Source organism: Eumetopias jubatus, unplaced genomic scaffold (genome assembly GCF_037043125.1).
Source record: "Eumetopias jubatus isolate StellerSeaLion01/CBP00866 unplaced genomic scaffold, mEumJub1_p1.0 scaffold_10, whole genome shotgun sequence".
NCBI lineage: Eukaryota > Metazoa > Chordata > Mammalia > Carnivora > Otariidae > Eumetopias > Eumetopias jubatus.
In genome coordinates, this window is record NW_028274816.1 from 54,420,892 (window position 1) to 54,434,805 (window position 13,914).

Genomic DNA, 13,914 nt, shown 5'->3' on the forward strand with positions numbered 1-13,914 from the left:
CGCCTTTTCCTTGGGAAAGCTTTTCAGTTTTAGTGTGTGTGTGTGTGAACGGTTTTAGTATTTGTGTGTGTGTTTGGGCTTTTTGGTAATTCTACCCAACTTTTACAAGACCAGTGCTCTAACCCCTGAGCTATAGGGCCTCTACCCAACTTTTAATTATGAAAAATTTCAAACCTACTGACAAGAGTAGTAAAATGAACATCTATATCCCTTTACCTAAATACACAATTAACATTTTGCCACATTTGCTTTACCACACTCCCAAATTTTCCTAAAGCATTTACAGAAAAGTATGCAAGAGCTAGATACACAGCTCACATTCTTGCAAACACCAACATAAGTATGAGCCAGAACTCTACCAGCGACAGGGGCTGACCTTTTGTCCCTCCCAGTCACCCCCCAACCCCACCCCCAAGGCAACTACCAGTGTGACTGTCACACCATACTAATGAGGCACATCTGAAATGAGATTGTTCATCTATGGGGGAGGGTCAGATTCCCTGGAGTCAGAAAAAAAAATCTTCAGGCCTCTCTCCAAGATGAAAATGTAGGCACACACGGCATTTGGCACTCGATTTGGAAAGATGCCCAGCCCTGAGGCTCATCTGGGCAAGAGCACAAGCAGGTGGAGCTGGGTGGAGGGGGGGGTGGAGGTTGCTGGGAGACCCTGGGCTCAGGCAGCTCTGCCTGTGGGCCCTGGGGAAAGAGGCAAGGCCAGGCCAGGGATCCCGGGCCTCCTCCTTCCCCAGGAATCCAGCTCCTCTCTCCAGTTCATCTATGCAAGCACCCAGATGAAGGCACCTTCTGCACGAATGGCAGCTTTGTCTCCAAGATTCCGTCAGTGTGGGCGGTGGTGTCGGGAACAGCTGTGAGCAAGCCAAGGCGGCTGTGATGACAGATGAGGCTGTAAGCACACGTGGGACGTTTTAAAATGTAAGTTTTACTTTCATTCAGGTAGGATCAGGAGATTGCCGCTAAAGAAACAGTTTGTTACTCACACTTCCCAGGAAGGGCCACATGAAAGAACATCTAGGTTGGTCTCCAGTGGGGGGGGGGGGGGGGGGGAGGGGAGGGGAGTGAGAGAGGGTATTTATTGTGGGTTTTTTTTTCTTTTTACAGGAGGAAATGGGCAGAGTAGGGTAAAGCAGGCTCAGTGGGTTTAAAATTGGCTAGTTTGGAATCATTTCAGCAGGCTCTGGGGTGTAGGGTCGGTCCCTAGTTGTCTGGTACCTGGCCCTGGGATGATTCAGGCAGGGAGAGTGGCCGAAAACAAAGAAACTGATCCAGGTTCATTAGTTTGCGTAGGAAAGGCGACAGGCAAGCTTTTTGGCATCTCTAGGAATCACTTAACCCTGGGAGATGAACCCCTCCAGGATCAGCAAGGCCCCAGATGCTTCCTAATATTGAAATATAAAGAACGTGGCTCATCCAGTTCACGAGCCAAGAACTCTCCGAAGTGCTTCCTATGGATTCGTTCTTTTGACCCTCATAGCAAAATCAGGCAGCATGAGAAAGCTTATCTGATAAAGATGTGGGGAATACTTCCTGCAAACTGACAAGTGAGGTTTACTGATGCGGCGGCAAGGGAGCTCAAATCCCCACCAGGAGTCTCCTCCAAAGGAAAGACACAAGGCTAGATGTGAGGACAGAAGAAGGGAAGTGGTACTGGAAGGATAGGGTGTTCTGAATGGGCACAGAGAAAGGCAGGGCTGTGAGGAAGGGGGTTCATAAGGTCTGGGCCGTGAAGAGGTCTCGGCGCCCCATTTCCTTAGAAGCTACAGAATTAGGCTAAGCGTGCAAGACTGAGTCCAGAAATCCCTTATCGGAGGCTCCGAACCTGGGTTGGAAATCGAGGCTGTCTCTGTGTTGATGGGGTTCAGGACATGTCACCCCCCAAATATGGCACCTTGGCATATGCTAAGCTGAAGGAATTTTAAGAAATGGCAGAAACAGGAAGGTCACACTCACCCTTCTTCCCTGAAACAGGTCATAAAACTCCCACATGAAAGGTTCCCTCCCAGGAGGAGAGAACACAGTCTCATCACCAGAAACAGGGCCAAGAAATCTGCATAAACAAAGCTTATTAATGCACCCCTATCTTCCTGGTTTCTTCACCATTGACTCCCCCTAGCCCCAGCTGACCTGTGTGTGCTCAGTTCTTCACACATTTGTTTTGTCCATATCGTATAAAAGCTGCCTGTTCTGGGCACGTCTCTGGGTCTTCATTTGGGGAGGAGGCATTTATCAGAAATAACAAGTGGCGTCTGAGAAACAAACCATAAACCAATTACTCTGAGGCAGTCCCTGGTCACCCACAGCTCCTACCCAGCTGGGTCTCACAGGGGTTTGCAGGGGGCTCCTCTGGCAGTTACTTCTGTGTTTCTCCCGTGGGCAGAGATACAGAACACACGGTGGGCCTCCGTCTCAATCTGTGGGCACAAGGTTTTGTTTCTCAGAGGCAAGTGAGGGTGGCACAGACTGGCTGCACCCAGAGGTCTAGACTGTGACAGACACCGCATCCATCTGGCGCTCAGACTAAAGTCAAGCAGCCCACAGCTGCTGGGGAATTTGCTGAAAGCCGGCACCCACCGGATGGATCAGCCAAAGATCCACACACACCCCCAAAATAGTTTACCTAAAATTCACCACATGGTGAACGGGGTTTTTCATTCCTTAATTTTTGTGTTCTTCTAAGTATTTTAAAGACATTAAAAAAAAAAAAAACAGTGTGATAAGATCTGTCCTGAATCAGTAGTGTTGTCCCAACATCGATTTCCTGATTTTAACACTGGACCAGATGGACTTAACAGGTCTATTTAGAAAGAAAAAAAAAATTTCCTGATTTTGACAAGGTAGTATATTATATAAAATATGATCACTGGGGAAAGCTGGGTGTGATACAATAAAAACTAAATATTGGTCTTTGTTCTAGGTTCCTGGCACACGGGTCCTAAAAGCTTTGGGACTCTCCAGAGTGCTCGAGTGTCTCCTGTATGCCGATAATGTGGCTGGGGGCCTTCAGGATGCTGGTCTCCAGAAAGACCAAGACATGGTCAGAGGGTTGGAACTCTCAGCCCCATCCCGGACATCCAGGGAGGAGAGAGGGGCTGGAGGTTGACTTCATCACCAGTGGCGAGTGGTTCAATCAATCGTGCCTACATAATGCAACCTACATAAAAACCCTAAACACAAGCATTCGGAGAGCTTCAGGGTTGGTGAACACACCGAGGTTCCAGAAGGGTGGGGTACTCAGAGAGGGCACGAAGCTCTGTGCACTGCCCCCCATACCTTGCCCTCTGCATCTCTTCCATTTGGCTATTCCTGAGTCGTATCCTTTATAATAAACCAGAAAAATGCATGTTTAAGTGCTTCCCCGAGTTTTGTGAGCCATTCTAGCAAATTACTGAACCTGAAAGGGAAGGGGACTGTGGAAACCCCCCCCAACTTTGTAGCCAAGTTGGACAGAAGTGTGGGTACCCTGGGGACTCAGTGCTTGGGACTGGCATCTAAAGTGGGGGCAGTCTTGTGGGACTGAACCCTTCATCTGTGGGGTCTTACACAAACTCCGGCTGCTTAGTGCCAGAGTTGGATTGCAGGACACTCGGTTAGTGGTGGAGAATCAGACAACTGGCTGCTGGTGTGAGAAAAGAATCGCACACGCTTGCTGTCAGATGTGCTGGAAGTAAAAACATCCCGCTGGGTGAAGGGTGTCCGCAGAACTCCCAGTCCTGTTTTTGTAACTCCTTTTGAGTCTTAAACTATTTCAAGAGGCAAAGTTACAATTAAAAAAAAAAAAAAAACAATGTGAAGGATGCTTGGATTTAATTTTGCCTTTACAGCAAACATTTGTTTTTTTCAAAATCTGCAGAGCCTTTCAGAGGATGGGATTATGGTGTATGCCTGTGGTTCTCTTCTAGTTTATCAACTTTGGCAAGACTTTGTGGCCTTTCCAGGCCATTTACCTAAGCACCTTTTCTTTTTTAGATTTTATTTATTTATTTATTTATTTATTTATTTATTTATTTGAGAGACAGAGAGAGAGAGGGAGATTAAGCACAAGCAGGGGGAGCGGCAGAAGTAGAGAGCAGGCTCCCCACTGAGCAGGAAGCCGAGTATGGGGTTTGATCCCAGGACCCTGGGATCATGACCTGAGCTGAAGGTAGACACTTAACTGGCTGAGCCACCCAAGATGCCCCAGCACCTTTTCTTTCTAAAACAAAAACTAAGTTTTATTTTCATGGTCCACCCGATGTGATTGAAATTTCACAACACTCAGACTGATGCAAACGCATTCCCAAAGGGGATGAAGGCAAGACAGGCTGCTCATTAGGAGTCACCTAAGACTTGGAAGCAGAAAGTAAGGAGCCAGAAGCCTACCTCCTTTGGGCATGTGGAGGCACAGTGTGCAGGCCAGCTCAGTCTAAACTGGGATAATGAAAGTGAGCATTTATTGAGTGCTTACTGTATGCCAGGCACAGTTATAAGAGCTTTACTGGATGAGTTCATTTAGTCCTCACATCAACCTTACAAAGAAGGTATTAGTATTACCCCCATTAGACATGAAGGAACTGAAGCCCAGAGAGGTTCAGTCACTTCCCAAGCTTACACTGCCAGTGCGTGGCAAGACGAGAATTTGAACCCCAGCCATCCAGCACAAGGTCTTTACTGCCCTTGCTACAGAAGCAGAGCCTGACACACGCCTGTCTTCAGGTGGTGGTCACAAGACAGGGGTTCTATGAAAATGAAGAACAGGAAACCTCACTAAAACGGAGGCAGGAGGTTTGGGCACGGGGAGCTCTCACGCTCTACCACCTATGGTCAACTACAGACCCCACAGGAGGAGAGCGATTTGACCTTCCGAGGACTTGACCTTGCACATGGATACTACTCCAGCCTGAGGAAGGAACTCTTTCCTCCTCTCCTTCCCCCGCCCCCACCTCGCCAGCAGCAACAGCTCAGCCAGTGAGAAGCCCCCACACTTTGAACTTCCAGTTTACTGCAATGGACTCTGGTTCCTAACAAGCCTTCCCAACGGACTCCTTCTCTCTTTAAAAAAATCATGCCTCCCCTTTGCTCCCCGGACTTCCCAATGGTTGGTGTGGCCACAGCTCATTTGTCCAAGATTACAATCCTCTTTTATTTCCAAATAAACCCATCTTTTGTTGGTAAATTGGCAGAAGTTTGACTTTTAAGGTTCACGGCCCTTCAGAGGACATCACCAGCCTTCACTGCCAGCAAAGCTGATTCTGGGAGTTTCCATGTCCCTGTGTTTGCCCAGAATCTCCAGTTTCCCTGGAAACAGACTCTGAGACAGGGAGCTGTGTGCAGGAATCCACCTGGGCGTACTCCTGGGTCCAGGCCTATGAGGTGGTAAGGAAGGCAGGCCTGGTGGAGAGTGAAGCTCATCTGCCCGGGGACAGACAGTGAGGCCTCTGTCCCCGCTGAGCCCACCCCTGCCTCCTGGGGAGCCCTGAGGTTGGGTTGGCCCAAACGGAGGCAAAGGGGTTATTCTTTGTCCCAAAAAAGATGAAGTCATAATTCCCAGTACCTGTGAATGTGACCTTATTTGGAAATAGGGTCTTTGTAGATGGTAAGTTAAGATGAGGTCAATAAGGCGGGCCCTGATCCAATATGACCGTCTTTACAAAAAGGGGAAATTTGGACCCAGGGCTCGAAAGGCAAAGAGGGAACGTGAAGTGAAGACACGCCGAGACCACCACCTACAAAGCAAGGAGCTCCTGAGGCTACTAGAGGCCCCGAGAGTGGCCTTGGAACAGACTGTCTCTCCTGGCCCTCAGAAGGAACCAACCCTGCTGACGCCTAGACTTCGGGCTTCTGGACTCCCGAACCGTGAAGAAATACATTTCCGTTGCTCAAGCCTCCAGCTGGTGGCACTTCGCTATGGGAGGCCCAGGAAAGAAATGCGGGGGGTTGGCTTCTGTGCCCTGCAGTAATCGACAGCTGACCACCTGGAGGGGCAGGGCTGTGGCAGTCCCCTATGGAAGAGGGTGATCCCCAGGGCGGGAGCCAGCAGGGCGTGTTGGGCAGCCAGGTGGGCGCGCCAACCCTGCAGAGGCATTCTGGGGGGAGTGCGCAGCCCCCACGTGGGCAGCGGGGCCCCGACCGGTCCTGTAGCCTGCAGGAAGTGCCTGTGGGTGTCTTCCTGCTGTCACCCCTCCATTAAGAAGCAAAGATCGCAAATCCATGATCCAAGCACACTCCCTGCTACTTTTTCTTAAAATGCACGGCCCTCTGGCTCCAGGGGTCCATTTCCACCCTACTGAGAGAGACTCAGCTGTAAGACATGGTTCACTCTCCTCTTAAGTCCGGGGCAAGGACAGCACGGCACAAATAGGACAGACAACACAACGCGAAGGCCCGCCCAAGGGGATCGCTACACACACTTCGGTCGGTTTGGATGACAGCATTCTACACAGGATGGGAACAAGCACTCTGGTGGGGGAAACCGCACGAAGTGCCGTTTGTGTGGACTGGAAACTGAACAGCAACTTCACGGGGTTCCACAACGCAATTCAACAATGCAACCATATGAATGAGTCTTGCCGATGTGATGTCGGGCAAAAGGAGTCAGACCCAAGAATGCATGATGGAGAACTCCGTTTATACGTAAAGTACAAGAGCAGGCAGAGCAAACCTGTGTCCTGGGAGTCAGGATGGTGGTTCCCTTTGCGGGGTAATGACTGGGAGGGGGCGCATGGGGGATGGGAATGGGGCAAATGTCTGACTTTGATCTGGGTCCTGATTAAACCGGTGTGTGCAGTTTGCAAAAATTCATCAAGCTTCGCGCTTACAATGGGTGCACATTTCTACATCCGTATTATGCCCCATAGATGTCGCTGAACACCATGGGTTAGGGTTGAGAGGCACAGAGAGGGTGGGTCTCGGGGTGTTGCAGTCAGTGTCGTGGCAGGAAACAGATGGCCTGCAGAACATCTGAAAAGCATGTAATGGTTTGAGGAGCTATGGGCAGGGCTAAGGAAACCAGTCATGGATGTGGTGGCTCAAAAGGACTAACAATAGCTAAGCAGGGGCGGGGGTGCCAGGACGCAGAAAGAGCCAGAACCGAGGCTGTGGGTGGAGGCCTCCAGTGGTGGAGCATAGCCAGCCGAGGCGAAGTCGGGAACAAAGGCTGACACACCCTCTTCTCCCTCCAGACTCTCAGAGACGCCTCCATGGTGGCGCCCAACTAGAAACCGGAGGGCAAGGACCTTGCTGAGGCAGCACAGAGTGGGCAGCCCTCAGGACGGAAGGCCAGGAGGGCACCCAAGGAAGACTAGACGCTGGCTGCCACGCTGGGATGTGGACCAGCAAGGCCAATGATGCTGTTTTTCAATGGAACTTGGAAATCTGGATTTTTACACATCATCTTTGCATTTGTGAATGCTGGCAACTCACTGAAGATATTTTTCAAGCACTGTCTGGGCCCAGGCAACACGTGTCTGGGAGCTGCTGGTTTGACGTCTCCGAGCCAACATCAGGAGGGGAATCCAGAGCACTTGCCGGTAGAAGGGCAGCCCCTTCAAAGGGCCAGGTGTGTTGGGGGGCATAGTAGTGAGGACATGGTCGGGGGGAGGGTCCTATCCTTTCATTAGCAGGTATAATAGCACCAACAGGCACAAAATGAGTGGAAACTATGTGTAATTCTGTTTCTTGTTGAAGGCACTGAACCTCCCAGCAGCCAGACTCACTTCTTTGGGTCCACAATGCCCCCTCCTCCCAGTGACACACTTGGCACCTTGGGGCGTACAAAGATGGCTAAGATCCAGTTCCCCCCTAAAGACTCTCACAGCCGAGGGAGGGCAGTGGTAAGAAACTCGCCATCCAGAACACGCTCAGGAGAGCTGGGACGGGCGTGAAAACCACAGAGGACATGGGAGCAGAGTGGAGGCTCCAACAACCCGCCTGGGGCTGAAGCAAGGCTTCGAGATGGAAGTCACAGCCAGGGGAGTGTGAGAACCAGGCCCGGGGGGGGGAAAGAACAGAATCTGTGTGAAACAAATGCAAGAAGTGTGGGCAATCGGGTGTATCAAGTACAGGGGCGACATGGCCCAAGGAGAGGATGGTGGGGGGTCACAGAAGCCACACGGGGACACGCAGACCTGATTCTGATTCAGGAGCAAAGATGAGCCACTGAGGGGTTTTAAGTAGAAAAACGGGACAATGAATTCTGCATTTTGGCAGGGATAAAGTCAGACCTCCTCATGGACGTGATACTGTCCCTCCCAAAGTGGCCCTGACACTGACCCTGTGCCCCCTCTGCTCCCTCCACCAGGATGCCCCTTCCTCCCATGGCCGCTCCCCACCCACTCCTGCCAGCTGGAAGGCAGCGGACACTTCGTGGTTGGATGGTGAATGAACACACGAAGGAAGGAATGAAGACCCACCTTTCTGTACCGAGCAGGAGGCACCCACCCCCCCCCAGGAGTCCCAGAGCACCAGTTCCCCTCCCTTAGGGCCCTGATAGCACTGGCCTTGTCTCCTTTTCAGGACCATAAATTGTCCAAACAAACACCAGGCCTGGCACAGCTGGATGGCCCCCAGCCCAGAGGGAATGGACTTTTATTAAATTTCTTCTCCGCGCCAGGGACTTTATGTGCCTTGAATCATCTCACAACAGAGTGGGGTATGAGTCATCATCACAACACCTTGGAGGAAGAAGTAGGTGTCTGTGCACAAAGTGACTCACCCACGGCTGAGAAGACCAGGACGCGGAAGTCTGAGCCGCCAAAGAACAGGTGCACCTTCTACTGGCCCAGGTTACCTTGCAAGGCAGCTTTGCCACTTGCTTTCTGACAGCCTGAAAAAGATGCCTTAATGAGAGTATTAAACAAAACAGTGTGGAGCGCCAGCAACTGGGTGCCCAGGAGCGCTTTCAGGAGAGGTCACTGGGGTTGAGTGGTGATGGGTGAGGGAGGATCACCAGGGGAAGAAAGGAGTGCCTTTGCGGAAGGCAAGGAAGATTTGGATGGGGCTTTGAGTGGCACGAAGAACTGGGATAGCCAGTCAGACCTGGGCACTCCACAGCTACTTAGCATCTTCGGTGTGCCGGGCACTGCGCTGGGTCCTGGGGCTGTGGCAGTGGACTTGCCCTCAGGGAGGGGACCTCTGGGGGGAGGCAGCCAAAGAACACAGCAAGGAAATAAATGATAGGGTACATGAGCCAGTGGTCAGTGCTGTGCAAAAAAAGCAGGGAAGGGAGATAAATGTTGGGAGGTCTCTCTGGGGAGGAGACACTCGCACAGGGACCCGAAGGAGGTGAGAGAAGGATCTGAGTGCAGATCTGCGGGAGGAGCGTCCAGACATAGGGAGCAGCCAGAGAAGCTGGACTCACACCTGCCCACACAGGGGCCGTGGTGCAGGTGTAGAGGACCAAAGAGCAAGGAAGCTGTGCTGGGACTGAGTGAGGAGAGAGAGGACGTGAGGGCAGAAAGCTAACCCGGAAGGAGGGGGTGGCATGTGGGCATGGTGAGGACCTGCGTCTTACCCTGCTCGCCACAGAGAAGGGACAAGATGTGACTTAGGTTTTAATGGGATCCCTGTGGCTATGAGTGGGGGAAAGACGAAGGGGGGACCAGGGCAGGAACCGGGAGATGTGACTGCCATGACCCAGACCACAGGTGGCAGCACTCTGACCAGGGTATTCCTAGTTTCTCAAAACTGGGACAGCCCAGATGTCCATCAACAGGGGAACGGAGGGCACCTGGGTGGCTCAGTTGTTAAGCATCTGCCTTTGGCTCAGGTCATGATCCTAGGGTCCTGGGACTGAGTCCCATGTCGGGCTCCTTGCTCGGTGGGGAGTCTGCTTCTCCCTCCGCCTCTGAGCACCCCCCCACCACCACCACTTGTGCTCTCACTCTCTCTCTCAAATAAATAAAATCTTTTTTTTTAAAGATTTTATTTATTTATTTGAGAGAGCGAAAATGAGAGAGAGAGAGAGAGAGAGAGAGAGAGAGAGAGAGCGCACATGAGCGGGGGGGGAGGGTCAGAGGGAGAAGCAGACTCCCTGCCGAGCAGGGAGCCCGATGCGGGACTCGATCCCGGGACTCCAGGATCATGACCTGAGCCGAAGGCAGTCGCTTAACCAACTGAGCCACCCAGGCGCCCAAATAAATAAAATCTTAAAAAAAAAAAAAAAAAACAGGAGATCGGATAAACTTTTTTTGTAAACATAAAAAGGATTACCACACAGTGAGAACAATGAAGGAGCTGCTGCTGATGCAACAATGTGGAGAAAGCTCACAGTAATTATACTAAGTAAAAGCAGCCAGACAAAAGCAAAGAGTACCTGTGGAGTGATTCCATTATATAAAAGATGGGAAAATGCAAACTAACCCATAGTGACAGAAAGCAGACCAGCAGTAGCCTGGGGATGGGGGGTGGGCAGGGGGCAGGGAGCAAGGAAAGCAATGGGAGATTCTGGAGAAATTCTGGAGGGAGAGCTGATGGAATCTGTGACAGATTGGATGGGGGTGTGAGAAGAGCTGCAAATGACCCTATAGGGGCCAAGGGCAGGTGGCCCTAAAATACGCCACTTTGGCATATTGATTTTTTTTTAAGATTTTATTTAGAGAGAGAGAGCGCGAGCGAGCGAGCATGGGCACAAGTGGGGGAGGGGCAGAAGGAGGGGGAGAAGCAGACTTCCTGCTCAGCAGGGAGCCCAGCTCTGGGCTCAATCCCAGGACCCCGAGATCACGACCTAAGCCAAAGTCAGATGCTTAGCTGACTGAGCCACCCAGGCGCCCCTTGATTTTATTTTTATTTTGGGGGGTGCAGAGGGAGAGGAAGGGAGAGAATCCTAAGCAGGCAACACGGGACTCGATCCAACGACCCTGAGATCATGATGTGAGCCAAAATCAGGAGTCAGACATTTAATTGACTGATCCACCCAGGCGCCCCTGGCATATTGATTTTAAAGTTACTTAAGAATCGGCCTGTGTAAGAGGGACACTCAGCCCCTCCCCTGCCCCCTGAAAGCAGAAAATAAATGTCCCATGTGAAAGGTGCCCTCCCTGTACCAAGAGGTAAAGACACATCCTTATTATCACCAGATATAGGGAATTCAGGACCAAGAAGGCTGTTTAAACAATGCTTGTTACTTTTTATTAATTTACTACCCCACAGCAAATTCTCTTTAGAATTCCTTACTAATTGAAGCTCCCAAAGTTAAGCTTTCTTTGTCCTGTCAATTCTCCACAGATTTACTGTCTCTTTGTCTAAAAAAAAAAATATAAAAACAACGCTGATAATTAACAATTGACAAGCACCTCCCCTGTCGCAAGGGCACCATGTGCCCTGTCCCATTCAGCCCTCACAATAGGCTTTCCTCCCCTCAAAGGACAAAAGGAAGCCCAAGTGGTGCTTCACTCAAGGCCACAGCCACCAAGCAGCAAGCGGAGAGTCTGGGATTCAAACCCAGACACACTGCAGAGCTCAGTGGTTTCAGGAACAAACAGTTTTATCAGGCTTTTATTCCAGTGCCTATTCCAACACCAACCTTTCCTCACATTGTTCGATTAGCCCAGGAGCCTCGGATTTTAGTGGAGGAGCGACTATTCCAGTTAGAACAATCAGGACAAGGGACACTGGCAAAAGGAAAGGGGGGGTGGAGGCTGGGGGAGTGCGTGTGTCTCCAGAGGCCTTGATGCGGGGAAGCTCCGACCTTCCCGGATCAGGCCCCCTCCAGCACACCACAGGCCCTGCTGAAACACAGGACTGCACCTTGCTCACTTGAGATTCAGTCAGGTGAGCCCTAGGGAATCCATCTCCCTCCAAGTGACCAAAACTGTGAGCCTCAGAGAACCTGAGGGCTATGAGGAGCCATGCTCTGGCCTCTGTGGAGAAAGCCAGTCTGTAAGAGAAAAGAATGAATCCAGGGCACAAAGGAAGATGGGAGAGAGAGAGAAAAAATTCTTGTGGCAGTTTGAGCCTCTGGTTCTGGGTGTCCCTGAGGCACAGCCCCAGTCTTGTCTTGGAACCCCCTTATAACAAGTTTCTCAGTTTCCTTAAACTACCTCAAGGTGGCTTCCTGTCCTGTGGACCCAAAAGAATCTTAAGGCATACACCTGCCTTGACAAGATGCCCCCTGCATTTCTCCTTCCTGACAGAGTGTTCGGTCGTGACTAGATTCAGCTCTAAATAACAGAACACCCCAAAATCAAATACCCAAAACAAGACGGAAGTTTAATTTGCTTTTACATAAATGGGGTCTCGAGGTGGCGTGCCCAGGGCTAATGTGGCACCTCATAATCATGGGGACCCAGCCTTTCATATTATTGCTGTCATCTTCAGTCCACACCTTGTGACCCAAGATGGCTGCTGGAGCTCCAGCCATCACATCTACATTCCAGTCAGTAGTGAAAAGGAAGCAGGGGTTAGAAAAACTTTCTTTAAGGACAATTCCTGGAAGCCCATACAACACTTTTACTTCTACTGGTCAAATGTAGTCACATGGCCACAGTTAGCCCAGGGGAACATAGACAATGTAATTTTTGCTGGGCTCCAGTGTGTCAAGTCTGTGTTATCAAGGAAGAAAAGGGCATGGATATCAGAGGAATCTTACTCCTTCTGCAGAGGTGCAGGGCATCCTGAACCTTCAGCCCCTCAGGCCCTCTAAACTGAGAAGTTTCCAGACAGATGTTTGGAGAACTGATTCCACCAAAAAGAAATCATCAACAGTGGGCCAGAGGATGTAGCTCACCTGGGGCAGGTGGTGGCCTGGGGAGCCAGCACAAAGCCAAGGATCTCGTGCTAGGTCCTTCTCTCCTGTCTTGTTAACCTGGTTAGAGGCCAGTCTTCTCTCTCCTTCTCAAGAGAGAAATCATCCCAGTCCCACCCAGGGCAAGGTCCCTTCCTGACTGGTTGGAGCCAACACTAATCAATAACCCAGTCTTCCCATGTGGCAGCCACAGTGAGCATTTACCTGTGATCCCCCAAAATATACACCTCCAGGAGGCGCCATTTACACAGAGCCCATCCAATGGGGTTCCACAAGGCAGTGGCATCCTGGTCCACAGAGTCATGAGGTGAGAAGCGGGGGCATAAGAACTAGATTGAGAAGGTGTATCCCGCATCAGCTTCCAGAGAAGAGCTTGGTGAGGTGGCACAGGATGGGGTGGCAGAACAACTAAAGATTGCTACCGTTACAGCCAGAACAACAGGGTCGGAGCCAAGGAACAAGCAGCATCTGGTGGCGCGTGGAGGATGGACGGAGATGCAGGGATAGGAAGATGAGCTGGAGGCCCTCTCTGAGCCTCTGGGAGCACAGAGGGCGGCCCTGACCCAAGCAGCACCTGTGAACTACCAGAATTAACTAGTCCCTTGGCCACATTTGTTAGTGTTCTGACCAGTTCTCTAGGGAGGAGGAACTGGTGGGTGAGAGCAGAAAGCATCAGGGAAGGGTGCTCCAGGCAAAGGGAAGAGCAGGGGCAAAGGCGTGGCTGTACCCTTCTCATGGTATCCCTACACCATCAGGCAGGCCCATGGCTAGAAGACCTGCCTTTTGGAAGGCACGTGGTTGAATTTCAAAAACATTATGCTGAGTGAAATGAGTGCTCAAAATGCACAGAAGAGTGCATTCAGGTGATTCCATTGATAAAAAATACTGAGGGAGGCAAATCTAATCTTTTTAAAAAGGCTCATCAACGCCTGCCTGGGGTGGGGGAATTAACTGCAAAGAGGCACAAAGGAATCCTCTGGGCTCACAAAAATGTTCTGTATCTTGACTATAGTGGTGGTTACACGGGTCAAAATAGAACATAATTTACACTTATAATGGGTGCATTTTAATGGATGTAAATTATACTTCAATAAAGTTGATTTTTAAAGTATATGGATAAAGTATATGGTCCCCCCTCAGAGATTATGATCTGGTAGCTTAGGGGTGTAGCCTGGGCA